The 19298-nt window shown below is 40.5% G+C and overlaps 1 long non-coding RNA gene across 3 annotated transcripts; it reads right to left on the bottom strand.

The window, feature by feature from the left end:
- Positions 1-7303: 7303 nt before the first annotated feature.
- LOC147584085 (uncharacterized) lies at positions 7304-19251 on the bottom strand. 3 transcript variants are annotated; one of them, XR_015240923.1, is made up of 3 exons: positions 16416-19251; positions 8343-8430; positions 7304-7611 (listed from the first exon to the last, which is right to left on the bottom strand). It is a non-coding gene; the product is annotated as an uncharacterized LOC147584085 (long non-coding RNA). The 3 variants fall into 3 exon arrangements; XR_015240917.1 differs by lacking the exon at positions 16416-19251 and adding an exon at positions 11163-12844; XR_015240914.1 differs by lacking the exon at positions 16416-19251 and having other exon boundaries at positions 8343-8900.
- Between the last annotated feature and the right edge of the window lie 47 nt (positions 19252-19298).

Consider the following 19298-nt stretch of genomic DNA (forward strand, 5'->3'; position numbering starts at 1 on the left):
TTAAAAAAGGGTTGGGGGAGGGGTCGCCTGGCTGGCTCAGTCAGTAGAGCATGCAACTCTTGATCTTGGGGTTGTCAGTTTGAGCCCCACATTGGATGTAGAGATTACTAAGAAAACTTGAAAAAAAAATTGTTAAAAATAAATAAAATTTTAAAAAAAGCTTTCTGTGTCATCACAGTGTCTAGCCAAGGTTGGAGATACTTTGCTAGTAGAAGGCTACCTAAATGCCATGAACTAATAGGCAGTTTAAGGCCGCCTGTCCAGGACACAAAGTAACCAATATTTCTGATACCTATTGATAGAGTTCCTGTAAGTGGCCAAAACAAATATTTTTGGCCAGAAGCATAACTGCAGATGATTCCTTTCAGCATGCTTATAAGCTAATTCATAGCCCAAAAAGGAAGCTGAAAAACAATGATAAGTAGAAATAACTTCCTGACAAAAACTTACAATTGTATAGATATTTCCCAGAGGAAATATCTAAGTTAATTGAGGTCTAAGAATTCACTTGAAAGGCCACTGCAAGAAAACAGATTTTAAAATTTGCCCCTTCCCTTGGCAATAAGGCCTCTCTACTTTTCAGAATAATTCAGTATCTAAAGCTTTAAGAAATGTAGAGGATAAGATTAAGAGAGAGGTCAAACTGGAGTCTTGTAACAAGCATGTAGAGCTTGAAGACTGGGAATGAAAACATCACCAAGAGAGGACAACCAGAGGGCCACCTGGGTGGCTGGGTCATTTAAGTGTCAGGACTCTTGATTTCAGCTCAGGTCATGATCTCACCGTTCAGGAGTTTGAGCCCCGCATTAGGCTCTGCACTGATGGTGTGGAGCCTGCTTGGGATTCTCTCTCCCTTTCTCTGCCCCTTCCCTGCTCGCTCCTTTTCTCTCTCTCTCAAAATAAATAAACTTAAAAAAATGTTTTTTAAAAAAAGGAAGAGAGAGAGAGGGCAACCACAAAAGAGAGCGCGGCCTAGGATGGAACTTTAAGGGCCTCAAGACGCTCTTGCGAAGGAGCGAAGGAGAGGCAGGAAGATAGAAGGACAACAGGACAATATAAGGACTCGAAGGGAAGAGAGGAAAAGCTTTGCAGAGGTGAGGAGTGCTCATCTGATCAATCACTGCTGAGAAACCAGGGAGGATGAAAAGAAAAAAGTTGCCTGCTGTAGTTGGCAGTACGGGTGTCACCAGGGACAGTGATGCTTGTCGCTGTCCACTTCATTCCAAGAGCACAAGACCACCTCGCTTGTGCTCTGCCAAGAAATTATACCTCCTGTTGTGTTTGGTGGTAACTTGGAAATAACCTGGAAATCCTTTCTTGGATCAATCTTACAACTCACAATTTTAAGTTCCATTTAAGCCTCAGTGCTTTGGGGCTGTGGGGACAAGGAGAACAGAGTTTGAAAAGCTAAACTAGAGAAAATACATATTTAACCTTAAAAATCTATCTCACCAGTTTTGTTTTGTTTTTTTTTTTTTTAATGTTTATTTTTTTGAGAGAGAGAGAGAGACAGAGCACAAGTGGGGTAGGGGCAGAGAGAGAAGGAGACACAGAATCCGAAGCAGGGTCCAGGACCTCAGCTGTCAGCACAGAGCCCGATGCGGGACTCGAACTCACTTACTGTGAGATCATGACCTGAGGAAAGTCGGACGCACAACCGACCGAGCTACCCAGGCACCCCTATCTCAACAGTTTTAAGGAAAATAATCAGCAATATAATTCTAGTTATTTCTCTTGACTCATAAAAATTTATAATAAAATGTGCTTTAAATTTTTTATATTTCTTCACACCAAGTGTCTCTAAATGACAAGATGCTCTTTAGAAAATTGTGGTTGAAGGTATATATATTTTTTACTTTATTTATTTTGAGAGGGAGGGAGCACGTGTGTGTGCACACATGTGGGAAGGGGTGGGGGGGTGGAAGAGAGAGAGAGTCAGAGAACCCCAAGTAGGCTCTGTGCTGTAAGCACAGAACCCAACACGGCTGGATCTCACAAACTGTGAGATCACGACCTGAGCTGAAATCAAGAGTCGGATGCTTAACTGACTGAGCCACCCAGGCGCCCCTGAAGGTATATTTTTAAAAGCGTGGGTTTGGCACAAAGAATAAACTGGATGGTTGCCAGAGTTAGGGGAGAGGTAGGAGGATGGTCAAAATGCGTGAAAGGGAGTGGGAGATACAGGTTTCCAGTTACATGGTAGCTATACTTGTGAGTACAGCATAATATTAACCGTTGAAACTATGTTGTACCTGAGGCTAACATAAAATTGTGTTTCAACTACAGTCAAATAAAATAAAATTATTTTTAAGTGAAAGGAATAAAACAGTTTGCTGAGAAAGAGATTGAATCATCTCACATAGACCAATGAAAGGTTACTGTTTGGGGAATACTGTTCTAGTCTTCATCTCCACAGAAGGTGAGACAGGGCTTAAAGTAAGGTAAGAGAAATAGAAATTATCTCTAATGAAGAAATTCTGACCAGGTGGTAAGGCATATGTTACAGGCTGAATTGTGCCTCTCCCCACCAAAAAAATAAATAAAATTCAAATGTTGAAGCCCTAACCCCTTCATACCTCAGAATGGGACTGTATTTGGAGATAGGGTCTTGGAATCTTTTTCTTTTAAGTTTATTTATGGGGGGTTGGTGAGAAAACTTGGACATGAGTGGGGGGGGAGAGAGAGAGAGAGAGAGAGAGAGAGAGAGGGAGAATCCCAAGTAGGCTCTACTCTGTCAGCACAGAGTCTGAGGAGGGGATCAATCCCACGACTGCAGATCATAACCTGAGCCAAAATCAAGGGTCCAATGCTTAACCGACTGAACCACCCAGGCACCTGCTGGAGATAGGGTCCTTAAAGAGGTGATTAAGTTAAATGAGGTCATTAGGCTGGACCCTAATCCAATATGATTGATTGGTGTACATAACTAAAAGAATAGATAGGTTAAGACACACAAAGAGACATCAACAATGCACATGCACAGAGAAAAAGTCATACGAGGACACAGCAAGAACACGGCCACGTACAAGCCAAGCAGAGAGGCTTTAGAAGAAACCAACACTGTCGACACCTTGATCTCAGACTTGTAGCCTCCAGAACTGTGAGGAAATACATTTATGTTGTTTAAACCACCAAGGCTGTGATACTTTGTTACGGCAGCTGATGGGGTTCAGGACATGCTACTCCAAATGTGGTACCTTGGCATATTAAATATTTTAAGGTGAAGACATTTTGAAAAAAAATGGCAGAAGCAGGAAGGTCACTCAGGTCCTAAAACCCTCATGTGAGAGGTGCCTCCCTATACTTGGAAGAAAGGAGCATCCTTATCTTTGAAGACAAAGGGACACTGAAAGGAATCCAAATAGGTTTGCTAAGTTTCCCCCAGAGTATGACACTTACCTCATACTCTTTAACCTATCATATTTCTCCACAACTGTCCATTCTTCATCAAACCACCATAGCAATATTCAACTCTGTTTTTTCAGGTCTTCATTTCCTTGTGAAGGCTCCCGTGCCATATAAAACTTGTATTAAATCAATATGTATCCTTTTCTCCTGTTTTAAAAAAGTGTGGCTTTGGGACCTTTATTTACTAATTTTTAAAAAGTAGAGAGTCATACTATATGATTTCAACTATGAGACATTCTGGTGAGTAAATAGTAAAAAGCTAATGGCTGCCAGGGTATTCAGAGGGAGAAGAGAAGGACTGAATATTGATGCACCTGGGGATCTGGTCAGGCAGTAAAACTATTCTAACACTGTAACGGTAGATATGTTGACATTATGAGTTTGTCAAAACCCATAGAACTGTATAGAACAAAGAATAAACTTTAGTGTATATAAAATTTTTTAAAAATCATTTAGAAGACTTGGAGGTATCAGGAAAGAATCAGACCATGACAAGAAAATCTTACTGTATTACAAATGTATGAAACAACCTCACTGGAAGGGAGTCAAGGGGAAGAAGTGCTGACTTAAGTAAATATAGAAATGAGTGGAGTCTATAAGACTAAAGGCAAAACAAATGGCTTATAAGCACTGTAAGTGACAAAGTTATTTCCCATAGGAGTATAAGAGTAAGGGATAATCATTCAGATACTGCCATACATGTGTACTGTAATGGAACAATAAATAAATGGATGAATAGTGGGAACCAGGTTTCCCAATGTTGGTGTGGGAAGTTTTGGAAGAGCAAGAGGAAAAGCCTAGAATGATCTATTTAATAACTGGTTAGAACTGGAGATACCAGAGGCACCTGGGTGGCTCAGTCAGTTAAGCGTCCAACTCTTGATCTTGGCTCAGGTCACGATCTCACCATTGGTGAGTTCAAGCCCTGAGTCAGGCTCTGCTGCTAACAGCATGAAGCCTGCCTGGGATTCTCTCTTTCTCCTCTCTCTGCCCCTCCCCCACTTGCGTGCGTGCTCTCTCTCTCTCTCTTTCTCTCTCTCTCTTAAATTAATTAATTAAAAGAAAAAAAAAGAATTGGAGATACCAGCATGCACTCATGTTTAGCTTAATACAGACACATAATGGTTACACATAGAAATAGTTACACATGTTATAAATATGCACAATATATAATATATAAACACACACACACACACAAACACACACACACATAAGCATATCTTTCCTTACTCCATTGGCAGAGACGACCTAAAAGCAATACACCAGTAATGAAAAGCACAAGTAGCACCAAAATTACAGTGGAGAAATCTAACCTACATTACCTCAGCCAGATGATCAAGGTCAGTATCAATAGTGATAAATCATGTTGATAGTATGGACCTTTGATATAATATGATTTAAAAATTGGTTTTATCTCTGTGACCTTCCTCCCAAAACCCACAATTCCAATCTAATCACAAGAAAAACATCACACAAATCCAACAGATGGCATTCTATGAAATACCTGACCAGTATTCCAAAAAACTAGCAAGGTGTTCAAAAACAAAGAAAGCTGAGGCTGTCATAGCCAAGTACTGCCTATGGAAACATGACAACTAAATGCAATGCGGTATCCTTGATGAGATTCTGGTACAGAAAAAGGACATAAGATAAAAACTAAGGAAATTTAAATAAACTATGAACTTTAATTAATAAAAATGCATCAATATTAGTTCATTAATTATGACAGATACACTATATATTTTTTTTTTTTAATTTTTTTTTTCAACGTTTATTTATTTTTGGGACAGAGAGAGACAGAGCATGAACGGGGGAGGGGCAGAGAGAGAGGGAGACACAGAATCGGAAACAGGCTCCAGGCTCCGAGCCATCAGCTCAGAGCCTGACGCGGGGCTCAAACTCACGGACCGCGAGATCGTGACCTGGCTGAAGTCGGACGCTTAACCGACTGCGCCACCCAGGCGCCCCCAGATACACTATATTAATGTAAGATGTCAAGATGGGAAACTGAGTATGGGTACTCCCTGTACTATCTTCCCAATATTTTTATAAAACTAAAATTATTCTAAAATAAGAAATCTGTTTTTAAAAAAGCAAAAAGAGTATCTTATAGACTCATTCAAAGCAACACCAATTTGAATGCCATAGCTGGAAAATCATGTAATAAAATAATTCATCTTTTTTTTTTTAAATGAGCCATCTTAAGAGAGAACACCTATTTATAACATAATGTCAATAGCAATCAGATAATTCTGTTTATTAAGTTGCTATGTCTGAGTGTCTTTTGGGATTCTTGGACTCAATTTCAATGTGTGTGAGGGGGAGTCCCTTCATACCAACAAACAATTCTCGGACACCATCGGTGTTCTCTGACACCATCTAGCCAGAGACAGCATTAGGTTCTACAAGTTAAGAGTTCAGTCCTTCAAGAGTGCCACCCTCAACTTCAGATGCCAGTTGCAAGCTGAGGCTGTTATCTGTACTTCTGACCAACCAGATGTAAATTACAGGTTCCCAAGTCTCACTCCCTTGGGTTGGATTAATTTGCTAGAGCAGCTCACAGACTCGGAAGAACATTTTACTTACTAGATTTCCTGTTTATCATAAGAAGATATAACTGAAGAACAACCAGACGGAAGAGCTGCACGGGACAAGGCTTGGGGAAAGAGCTCCCATGCTCTATCCAAGACACCAGTCTTCCAGCACTTCCATGCATTCACCGACCCAGAAGCTCTCCAAACCCTGTCCTTGTGGTTTTCCTGAAGGCTTCATTATATAGGCATGGTTGATCAAATCATTGGCCTTTGATGATGAATTCAACCTCCAGGGCTTCTCCCCTCCCCAACCGGATCACAAGGTTGGTTCTCCTGGAAAGCACCCCCCAGCCTTAGGTGCTTTCCAGAGGTCATCTCATTAACATGACATACGACACCTTTGTCATTCTCAACACTTAGGAAATTCCAAGGGTTTGGGGAACTGCGAGCCAGGGACTGCGGAAAAAGACTAAATATATATGAGAGATACAGTAGTCCTCTTTTATTCGAGAGGATACATTCCAAGATCCCTAGTGGATGCCTAAAACTGCAGATAGTACAGAATCCGATATATACTATGTTTTTTCTTATATATACATATCTATGATAAAGTTTAATTTATACGATAGGCACACAAAGAGATTAGCAACAATAATAAAATAGAACAATTATAACAATACACTGTGATAAAAGTTACATGAATGTGGTTTCTCTCTCTCAAAATTTCTTATTGTACTGTACTCACCTTTATTCTTGGGATGATGTGAGATGATAAAATGCCTACATGATGAGGTGAGGTGAAGGATGTAGGCATTGTGATGTAGCCTTAGGCTCCCGTTGACCTTCTGATAATGTCAGAAGGGGGATCACCTGCTTCTGGACCGAGGTTGACCTCAGGTAACGAACTGCAGAAAGCGAAACTGCAGAAAGGGGGAACTACTGTATATTTTGGGCATCTAAACGGCCAACTATCTATTTCTTATAAATCACAGTATCACAGAGTGTGTCCTCCCAAAATTCATATGTCGAATTCTTACCCCCAAAGGTGATGGTATTAGGAGGTGGAGCCTTTGGAAGGTGATTAGTGCCTTGTAACAAAGGCTCCAGGAGCCCCTTCTGCCACTAGAGGATATAAGAAGTTATAACCTGAAAGCGAACCCTCACCCAACATGTTGGCACCGTGATTTTGGACTGCCATCCTCTAGAACTGTGAGAGATAAGTTTCTGTTATCCATAAGCTACTCAGTGTGTGGTATTTTGTTACAGCAGCCCAAATGGACAAGATGTAAGCATTGCAAAATTATTGTCTTATTCGATGCTCACCACACCTCTGAGAAGAATGAAAAAAAGAGGGAAAAAAATCAGTCCTGGTTTGTATTTATTGAAAAACATAAGAGATAATAAAATGTAAAATTTTTAATCAAAATGCACATGAAATGAATAAAGCAAATACCATGGAAAATGCACCATACAATTAAGTAGGCATATTTCTTAACATTTGAGAGGTTACTTGGATGCATTTCTCCCTGGTGAAACGTGGTGCCTCTTTACGGGGCATTCTCATTATCTAGCCTTTCCTGTGTCTATAAATCTCTATGTGGACACCCATAGGTAATGCTAATACACTGGGTCCTACTTCCCAAATGACCTTGATTGTAGCTTCCCAAATCTGAAAACAAAAATTTAAATAAGTTTCATTAAATTGAATATTTATGCCTTATATAAGTAAGTTCTATTTTTTTACGTTTAAAATTCAAATAAATTTTTTTAGATTCTAAGATATTTGGAATACGTAACAATAAAAATTCCAAAAATCCAATAACTTCTTGACAGCTTAAGAAGCTAAAATTCAAGAAGTTTTTACTCAGGAAATACCTTGTGGATCAACTCAGTTTAGGGATGTCCACAAAGCACCTGAAATTGGCCACTGGGTCCATTAGCTGCTTTGTGTCTGACCTATGGCTTGAGGGAGCAGCTCAGGTTCCTGAGCAGACCAGGGTTTTGTCCTCCTCTTCCACGTGGATCCTGCAGAACTCAGTGGTAGGTCAGCCCTCTCTTGGTTCTGCATGGGACAAGATGAGGACTCTACCAAAACCTTAATATCATCATAAAACAGAGAAGCCAGCATTCCCAATCCTAAAATGGTATCTTATTTCACTGGAATTTTAATTACCTTTTAACAATTAACTCCTGAAAACTTGTTTGAATTTTACAGACTTGAAATTTTAGACAGCTACATTTATGGCTTGGCTTAGAGATGCATAAAATGGAATATATTTTCCAGAGTATCTTCCTTCCCAAATTCTCTTGAAACTAAAAGACTGTATGTACCCTGTCTCAGACAGCGAATTATCCAGGACTAGGATGTTAGTGAGAGACTTATCTTTACAAATATATTACCTACTTCGCTTTTCCTTCGGCTGTGGGGGAAAAGGTGTCCAGACGGAGTTGTTACTTGCTGAGCTCCCTCTTCATGACGGGCATTGTGCTAGATGTTAAATATACATTATATCATTTAGTCTGTTCAATAACTTCATGCAGAATTCACTATTTTCCCATTGTAATCAAAGCAAACTGAATTCCAAAAGGTTAACTAAAATAGCTGAGACATACTGGAAGTAAAGTCTTCATGGAGACTTGAACTCAGAGCTGAGATTCAAAGGCCATGTTCTCCCTCCAACACCGCCCACAGCTCAAAGAGGTAGATAGACTGTCAAGCCAAGAAGCCTACTGCAAACCTTTTATCAACCTTGAATTAAATATAGCATTTCATTCCATTATAAATATGGACCAGTAGTCACTAATAGCCACAGGTATTCAGGTATTTGTAACTTCACCTCCAAAGAAACCTCAAATATTTTAATATCACAGTATAGTTGTTGTAGGTATCTTAAAATATTATTTGTATTCATCACTACTATGAAGTTATGAAACCATTATGTCTGTGCACTAGATCTTGTTTTTTTTTTTTTTTAATTTTTTTTTTTCAACGTTTATTTATTTTTGGGACAGAGAGAGACAGAGGATGAACGGGGGAGGGGCAGAGAGGGAGACACAGAATCGGAAACAGGCTCCAGGCTCCGAGCCATCAGCCCAGAGCCTGACGCGGGGCTCGAACTCACGGACCGCGAGATCGTGACCTGGCTGAAGTCCGACGCTTAACCGACTGCGCCACCCAGGCGCCCCTAGATCTTGTTTTTAATTCATTACTAAAACATATATCACAAATTTTCAACAATTTTGATTAATGTCTTCCAGTAGTATTGGTTTCTTTGAAGTTTTTTAAGTGTTTGATTTTATGTATTAAAAATGCTATTTTCGGGGCGCCTGGGTGGCGCAGTCGGTTAAGCGTCCGACTTCAGCCAGGTCACAATCTCGCGGTCCGTGAGTTCGAGCCCCGCGTCGGGCTCTGGGCTGATGGCTCAGAGCCTGGAGCCTGTTTCCGATTCTGTGTCTCCCTCTCTCTCTGCCCCTCCCCCGTTCATGCTCTGTCTCTCTCTGTCCCAAAAATAAATAAACATTGAAAAAAAAAATTTTTTTTTAAAAATGCTATTTTCAGGGTGCCTGGGTGGCTCAGTTAGTTAAGCATCCATCTCTGGATTTTGGCTCAGGTCATATCTCACGATCATGAGATGGAGTTTGGCAACCAGCTCCACACTAGGCATGGAGCCTGCTTAAGATCCTCTCCCTCTCCCTTTCTCTCTGCCCTTCTCCCTTCTGCTCAGGTACACGTGCACACTCTCTCTCGCCCTCTCAAAAAAAAAAAAAAAGTACTACTCTATAAAGGGGCCCATAGACTTCACAAGACTGCCCAAAAGTTCACAGCACTACTAAGATTAAAATACCTACCCAGGGCCATATAATTAGAAATATTTGAAGAAGCAATGACATACAAATTGGTTTTGTTTATTGTATTTTGATTGAACTAAGACAATTCTACTAATCAATAATCCCCAATCTGGGCATCACATACTTCTCAAGTAATTTCTCATAATACATACTCTTTTCATTAACTTAGCAAGTCAGCCACTCACACTTGCATCATCAGAAGAAATCAAATTGTTCTCTGCTACTCCACCTGTTCCTAGATATCTCACCTTACACAGGGCAGGTCTGCAATAGGATGTCAGGGGCACCAGGAAAGAGTTTGTTTCTTCTACCTTCCTCCTCTACCAGATTCATGCTAATTATGGATGCTTGTAATTTCTTTATGAATTTAGGGTTTAGGAGGGCCCCTTGAAAAAGTTTTGTATCATTATTAGGGATAAGAGTTAATAGTCAAGTGCCCTCTCCAAGGGGGATGATGATTAACATTCACACAGAGGTATAAAAAGCACACAGTTTCTCCAAGGAAAATTTAAAAAAATATATGTTTATTTTAGAGAGAGAGCGTGAAAAGGGGAGGGGTAGAGAGAGAGAGGGAGACACAGAATCTGAAGCAGGCTCCAGGCTCTGAAATGTCAGCACAGGGCTCAACGCAGGGCTTGAACTCAAGAACCATGAGATCATGACCTGAGCTGAATTGGATGCTTAACAGACTAAGCCACCCAGGCTCACCTCCAAGAAAAATTTAAATAGGAGAACTGTGCAATAAGAAAGAAGCATTGAGAAGGGAGGGAAAAGAGCACAGCAAGAGAAATAGGGCACCAAAGTCTCTCTCACAACTTTGCCCTAAACTTTGATGATTCACTTCAATTCTAGTTATTACAATTTCCAGTTCCTCGGTTTCCCATTTGCCAAGCAGGAGTGGTAATATGTGCTTGCCACTCATGTACTGGCTGTGTAGGGACGACTACCAGCCTCCTGGGCATCAAATGCTTTGCATTCAGTCAAGCAAATGTCACATGCCACAGTCAGTGCTGGAAAAACCATCTCTTCTTTATGATGGATGTCACCATGGCCTGTCCTTTCCTGCTAATAATGTAGTTCTTCGGTCTCTAGGCTTCCCACAACACAGGAAGACTGCAATTACATGTGTTTTTAGGCTGACTCATTTTTTAATGGTAACAATCAGTATTTAAGCTAATTAGGAAGATTCTTTTGATGTTCTTTATTTCATTCACAATTAGTCTCCTGCTCTTACGTGTGTGTGTGTGTGTGTGTGTGTGTGTGTGTGTGTGTATGTATGTGTGTGTTTAAATAAACTCCCAGCCAGTAGTGGGAGGAGAAAGAATCATTTCACTGTTCTCAATTTCTATCTGGTTTCAGAGAATTGCTCACCATCTGGCTATTTCTCACTTGAGGCACCTAAAGAGAGTTTGAGTTACTCTGAGCTGCCTCTGAATCCAGGTCCGGATGGGTACTTGATCTGAGAAAGGTCAAAAGTCCCAGAATGTTCTCTCTTTCTTTTGAGTCAATTCCCTGTTTCTGCCAAGTCCCTATCAAAATTCAAGTTGAACTTCCAGACTCTAGCGCTGGGCACAGATGACTTTAGCCATTAGCCAACTTCAGAGAGCAAGACCCTAAGGGAATGGACAAAGAGATGGGTAAAATTAGATGGGATGCAAAGTTTGCAGATTCTACTAGAGAAGGGTGAGGTAAAGGGTGCTCTTCAGGAAAGAGATAGGAGGACCCTACAGAGGTCTACAAAGGAGATGAGCCCTCCCAAAGAAAGTCTTTAGCACTTTAATTAACCACTGGCTTTTTAATCAAATGACTACTGTTCCATGGCTTGAAACAAGGGAACTTTGAACATTAGTCTCTAGGTGAATTTTTTTTTTGATGGGCCACAGAGGTGGCTCAGTCAGTTAAGCATCTGACTTCAGCTTAGGTCATGATCTCGTGGTTTGTGGGTTTGAGCCCTGCATTGGGCTCTGTGCTGACAGCTCAGAGCTTGGAGCCTGCTTCGGATTCTGTGTCTCCCTCTCTCTCTCTCTCTCTGTCCCTCCCCTGCTTGTGTTCTGTCTCTCTCTCAAAAATAAATAAACATTAAAAAAAAACAGGTCACAGAGGCAAAATTAGGGCCTGTCAATGTCAGCCTGGACAAGGAGGGTGGTTCTGGTCAGTGGCAAAACCAAAGATCAGACTATTCATAGGTTCTCCGGGATGGCCTGTGAATAGAATTCATTCAGCTATTCAGTTAACATGTAAGCAAATGTATTCAAGCTACAGAGAACCCTAAGATGTGATCCTTCTCCTGAAGGTGCTCACCATCTGGCATGGGAATGAAATGCTTGGACCACTCACAGACACTGACAGAGCTTGGGTTAGTCTCTGTGAGTGAGATGTCACAGAGCATGGCAGATGACGCTCACCAAAAGCACACCTCTGAGCTCTGAGCAGGAAGCTTCATTTTCATTTAAAGTAACACCACAGATGGAAATCACTATCTTGTGTGTGCGGATGTGGCTAACAAAAATAAATAAATAAATATATAAAAAATCTCCTTTTCATTGCCTGTATGTGAAGACTGAAATTTGGTTTGCAGGTGCAAAAATTGCTTGCTGTTTCAGATGTCTGGGGGTTCCAGTTCACATTCTGAGCTGGGCTCCTAACTTGTTCACACAAAACTGTCAATTTTGGGGGTGCCTGGGTGGCTCAGTTAAGTGTCAGAAATTAGCTCAGGTCGTGGTCTCACGGTTCGTGAGTTCAAACCCTGCATTGGGCTCTGTGCTGACAACTCAGAGCTTGGAGCCTACTTCGGATTCGTGTCTCCCTCTCTCTCTGCCCCTCCCCAGCTCACTCTCTCTCTCTCTCTCTCTCTCTCTCAAAAATAAATAAACATTAAAACGATTTTTTCAAACGTCAATTTTCTAGGCAACTGTTGCGGCCCATCTTTACTTACCCCTGGGAATGCCTAAAGTCAATAACCATGGTCTATCATTTAAAATTATGGGTCAAACTGAGAAACAGACTCTTTAAAAAAAAAGTTTATTTGTTTTGAGAGAGAGAGCACAAGGGCGGGGGGGGGTCAGGGAGGGAGGAACAGAGAGAGAGGGAGAGAGAACCCCACGTAGGTTCTGCACCGCACTGTCAGTGCAGAGCCTGATGTAGGGCTCGAACCCACCAAGTGTGAGATCATGACCTGAACCAAAATCAAGAGTCAGATGAAACCAACTGAGCCACCCAGGCGCCCCTCAAGAAACAGACTGTTAACTATCGAGAACAAACTAATGGTTGCCAGAGGGGAGGTGGGTGAGGATATGCGTAAAATAGGTGATGACAATTAATTTTTTTAATGTTTTTTTAAGAATGAGAGAGAATTTAATGAATTTTTGAGAAAGAGAGAGAGAGAGAGAGAAGGCATGAGTAGGGGAGGGGCAATGACAGAGGGAGACACAGAATCCAAAGCAGGTTCCAGGCTCTGAGCCAGCACAGAGTCCAATGCGGGGCTCAAACTCCTGAACCCTGAGATCATGTCCTGAGCCAAAGTCAGACGCTTTACCGACTGAGCCACCCAGGCGGCCCCAGTGATGACGATTAAAGAGTGCACTCGTTGTGATGAGCACTGGGCGTTGTATGCAAGTGTTGAATCACTTAAATTGTACACCTGAAATTAATATTCACCATATGTGAACTACTGGAATTTAAATAAAAACTTATAAAGTAAAAAATAAAATTATGAGTCAAGATGTATTTTTTTTAACATGTGGGGGTTTTTTGTTTGTTTTGTTTTGTTTTAATTCTCTGCCTGGCTTTTATGTAGGCTCCTTCTTTCTCGACGTTCAGCTTTTCAGTTACACAGCTTCACCTCTTATTCTACTAGCACACAGTATCACACACTGTTCCAGCATGAACACACCCCACCTTCCCCACCCCCGCGTTGCTGAAGCTGTGACCATCCCCCCGACGGCAGCGTGCCCTTCCCTCTCAGAGCTTCAAGCCACAGAGCTATCACCTCCCCGAACAGAATTATCTTCTTTCTCTTCTTTGCCTGGTGAAATCCTATTCATCCTTCACATCCCAGCTGAGGCATGACTGCCACCGTGACACCTCGGTCACTAAACGTCATTCCTCCTCGATGTTACCACACCTGCCCCCATCTCCATTGCAGTGCTAATATAGCACCCAGCTGTTTCTTTATGTGATTATCCGTCCAAAGAGGAAGTTATTTTTCAAGCATTTAGAATGGTTCCTGACAAAGAAATCACTGATGGATTAATGAAGCAATTAATAGTCTACTCCTCTGATAGAACTGTTTTTCAGAAAGCACCAATTGAGTAGTCGGATGACCTAAACTTGCCATTTTAAGCCATCCTTGTAGCTCAGCGATGAAGCTCACGTAAAGGATAAAAGTCTGGATGCGTATCTGTTACTTGAAGAAGCCTCAGAGGTCGTAGAAAAAATAAGACAGTTTCTCTACAGACCTCCAATTTGCTCTATAACCTGATTTAATCAAGGTCACGCACTCAGTCTAGAAGACAGAGCGAGCCACCCTGCACTGGATTCAGTTCAATGAGAGCAGCATGCAGGGACTGCCCTCATCACCTCTAACCTGCACCAATCATTACCCAGAGGCAAGAGAGAAACTCAAGTCTTCATTGGTCCTTGGCAAACATTACTGAGCACTCCAAATAACCCCGCCCTGCATTCAATCATTAACTGGTAGAGTCCTAAGCACTGACACTTGGAAAGGGTCTAGCAATCACCTCTTCTGACTTACCCCCAAAGGAGGAACCTTCTCTATTACATTTGGAGCAAATGGTCACCAATATCTGCTTAAAAACATCTACAGCCAGGAAGCTCCTTACTCTGTGAGGTACCTATGAACCTCTGCTGAGCAACTATGCAGATTAATGAGCAAAGACACATAAAGCACATAGTACCTGGTACAAAGTAATTGTTCAAGCAATTTGAGTTACTGACATTTTTAATCATTATCAACTTTCAAATCCTTGGGTTTTTTTTTTTGGCTGACAATTCCTTCTTTTTTTTAAGTTTTTTAATTTATTTTGAGAGAGAGAAAGAGAGTGAGTGGGGGAGGGGCCAAGAGAGAGGAGAGAGAATCCCAAGCAGGCTCCATGCTGTCAGTGCAGAGCCTGACGTGGGGCTCGATCCCACAAACTGTGAGATCATGACTTGAGCTGAAATCAAGTCGGACGCTTAACCGACTGAGCCACCCAGGCACCCTGACAATTCCTTCTTTTAAGATAAACAATGTACAAGTGAGCAAAACGTTATGTCTAGTACACTTTGGTTTATACAAAATATAAAGAATCCTACACATATGTATGATGATGTGTATGAGTTTGTGTAACTATGCTTACAGAGCTTCTTGAAGGACTCCCTAGCTGCCACTGCAGATGATGCCCACCGTGAGAATGCGAATGCCCATGCGAAAGATGCGGTCTGTAGTCCTTTGATGCCAGAAAGCTCCTGGGCTCTGTGCCATAGGTGAGATGAAAAGCCCTCCACCCACTCTTAGGCTGTACAATATCACTTGGAGCTGGAAGCAATATGCTATATCCAGAGCCCTACAAAATCCGTCATTCATCTAAGCCAATCCAAGATGCTGGGTAGGGTGTCATCTTCCCATCTCCAACCTTTCCAAAGCTCAGCTACTAACTTCACTTGGAAAAAATGAGTACACACAAAATATTTTCACAAGAGTAAGTAACTATTTCTGTATCAGTAAATTTAGAAATTACCTAAAGGGCATGGTGTCTTCAGAGATCCAGCTCTGACTAGAACATAAACACCTTCCAACAATGTGACATAGAGCAGTTTAGCTACTGAGAGCTATGGCTGTCAAACATACACTTTTCTAATTATGAGCAAAGCTCTGTAATTATAAAACCAACTACCCCAGTCCTGTGGTTTCCCTAACTAAAGAACTCTTTCTGCTGAAGGTGTGTTCGAGTCTCCAGCTCATGCAGATACACCTGCAGCTTTGAAATGACAGGTTGCTTTTGCCCTCACCTTCTACCTTTGCCATTCAGGTTTCAAAGATCTAAACCCTAAGACAGAAGAGTCATGTTTCAGTCAGAACTTATATCCTGGGTATTCATGTTCTCTTCCCCAGGAATTTCTGCAAGAAGCCTGCGAATGAAATCTTAGCTTGGCTACCCAGTCATCTCATACGTATTCATTAGTTCATCATATAACATTTTGAGTACCTGTTTTACATAAGCCATAATATACCCTTCACTATTGCCTCTCCTGGATATATTTCAATTCATGGAATACATAAATGTGGAAAATCATGCACAGTTCCCCTCCCACCAACTTCGTTAACATTCTGTTTTGCTTATTTTTAATTATCATAAATTTTTTTTTCTGAATTTAAGATAGAAATAAATGCAAAGGCCTGTATGTTACTGTTATTTAAGAGGAAAAGACTATACATAAATATATGCTCATAGAGACATGAAACATTTCTAGAAGAAACTGATGTTAGTGATGCCTCTGAGGAGAGAAGGTAGGTAGCTTAGCGATAAGGTAAAATCCTAGGTGATGAGACAAAAACAACGTAAAATCCTGTTTCTGTCCTGGGACCCTGAAGAAGCAAATTTTGAAAAGCAAACACATGCTTACCGTTTTATGTTCTTCTACACTTTTTCAATCTTGAACGATGTTCATGTGTTGAGAATTCAGAAAAATCATAAATATTGCACAACACTGACCTAATCTTAGTAAATTTATAATTAACTTTTGAATAAAAAATTCTGAGGTCAGCTCTTAGTTGACCTAGAGATTCTTAGATTTTTTTTGTCTCCTATCATTAACAAAAACCCCCAAGCCCTATCTCCCAACCCACGAAAGAAATTACCAATTCCTCACTTATGGTAAATAAGTAAGTATATTACTTTCCTATTGCCAATATAAAAAATTACCACAAACTTCATGTCTTAAAACAACACAAATTTCTTTTCTTATAGTTCTGGAGGTCAGAAGTCTGGCATGGGTCTCACAGAGCTAAAATCAAAATGTAGCAGGGCTGCAATTCTTTCTTGAGGTTATAGAAGAAGAATCCATTTCTTTGCCTTTTACAGCTTCTAAAAGGTAGTCACAATTCTAGGCTTGTGGTTCTTTCCATCTGTAAAGACTGCAATGGCTGGTCAAATCTTTCTCCTATTTTAAGATTCTAATGCCCTTCTGACTCCCAATTCCACTTTCACACTGGGTCCTCCCAAATAACTCAGGATAGTCTCCGAATGTTAAGGTCAGCGCATTAGAAATCTTGATTCCACCTGCAACCTTAATTCACCCTTGCCATGTAACATAACATACCCACAGCCTTCAAGATTAGGGCATAAACATCTCTGGGTGGGCACTATTCTGCCTACCACAGTAAGTAGATTACATAGATATGTACATACATCCATACATTACATACATAGAGGTTCTGAAGAGATATGGCTTCTTCCATAGGATGGCTTTTTACATTAGAAAACATAACATTCAAAATCCTTGTCTGAAATAAGTGCTTTTGGATTCCTTTGGCACTGTTGGGAACCATTCCAAGACATATAAGGAAGTAGTTGTGACAGTCTGTAAATATATGCTCTGCAGCCTGACTTCCTGGTCTCAAATCCCAGGTCTACCCCTTACACTGTATGACTTGTACCTCAGTTTCCTCATTCATAGAATGAAGTTAGTATTTAGTACCTATATCACAAGGTTGTTATGAGGCTTAAATGAGTTACTACCATTTAGAAAAGTGCCGCACATAATAAGAAATCAATACATGCGACTTAGTTTGACTTGATTCACACCTGCATGACTCAGAGTGCCCACAAAAGAATCCCTCCCAGGACACAGAAATGGTCAGCCCCAAATCCTATCTCTGTCCTAGGAGCATTGAGAAGAAAATATTGATAATATTTTAAAATCCACCTTTAAAATCCACTGCCATCTAGTTTTTCACTTTTGACTTACCAAACTGAAAGTTAAAATAACAGCCTATCCAGAAAAACATCAGGTAAGAACCTGGTAAGCCTACTGGTTTTCTGCTATGGGTTATATGGATTGAGACAGTCTTTGACCTTAAGGAAATTGCCACGCAATGGGTAGGCACTACAAAGACAGAGCATAATTAAACAAATTTAACAAAAAGATACATTTCTACAGCCTCAGAAAACTCGGATCTAATAAAGCGAAGGAAGTGGCTCTCCATTTTGTTCTGTTTGCTCCCAATGTCCCAAGTCTGAAAACTCTGTATAGCAATTCTCATAGCTAACACCAAGGAAATAGAACACACGTGTCATTTAAGGTACCAACTTTGGAACTATAGCCACTCGGTGGGACCAAACTACCTATCACCAATCCTTTAGAAAACTTTTCCTCTAGTTTCTAGGGATTGTTTCTGGGAAATAGCTAAAAAGATAGCTAATTCATCCCTCTTCACCCCTCTGGATTGACCATGCTAAAGGATTACCCAGTGCACAAAGCTCAAAGACAATTACAGGAGCACACGGTATCTTAGTCCAACAACTAAACAGTACTTAAAACATAAAGATTACACTGAAAACCCTTTGGAGTTTTGTGATTAGAATGTTGTAACGGCCTATCCTCATTCCTGCAAAATTACTGCCAAATTTGAGTCAGTAAATCTATTTATTCTCCTTTCAAGTATTTTGGCAGCCACTCCACCATATAATTTAAAGCGCTAAGAAAACTGACGATACCTGAATGTCAACACCATGGAAAAGGAATGCACACTTGATAGTCTGTACTTCATCGTGATTATCAAATGAAATTCAATTTTATATTATCAAAGATGGCAATTTCTCTCAATGTGATAAGCTATATAATTAATGACCTCAGGAGAAATTAAACACTAGCCTGCTAAGTATACAATTAAATCCAGTCTTCAGCCATTCCATAATTTTCATTACCCCTATGGAAACGTTCTGGACTAGCAGCCTTTTAAGTTTTCTATATGCAAGATGAAATTTCGTTCAGTGGGAATAATACAGCCAGAATCTATACAACCAGAATCTAAAAAGGTTTAGTAAGATTTGTCTGTAGCTCCCATTTACAAATATCAAAGTTATAAAGCATTTTGGCTGGTAATGTCACATTTATTGGGATTTAGGTTAATCAGATTATAAGCACTTCTAAGTGAACAACATTCTTTTCTCTTTGCTCAGAAATTGTCCAACATCTCTGGTTCAGTGAGGAGAGAAGAAAAGTTTTGTCAAAGAGGCTGAGAATCTAAACCAAACAAGATGCTATGTGACCACAGTAGAAGTCCTCATGCTGACTGTTTTATTTTTTTCTTTTAATTTGGGTCCATTTATTCGGTCAAAGTGAGTTTTTGGTAAGATTAAAAAATAAATAAATAAATCACACCTGAATTTCTGCATTCATTAAGAAGGAATTAAGCGTCACCCTTTAAGTGTCAGGCACTGTTCTAAGAACTGGGTATACGTACCTAAGGGACACGTCCAAAGAAAGGCATCATCAGGATTCCAA

The sequence above is a fragment of the Puma concolor genome, chromosome A1, assembly GCF_028749965.1.
Source record: "Puma concolor isolate L17-30 chromosome A1, mPumCon1.1.hap2, whole genome shotgun sequence".
In the NCBI taxonomy this organism is placed as follows: domain Eukaryota; kingdom Metazoa; phylum Chordata; class Mammalia; order Carnivora; family Felidae; genus Puma; species Puma concolor.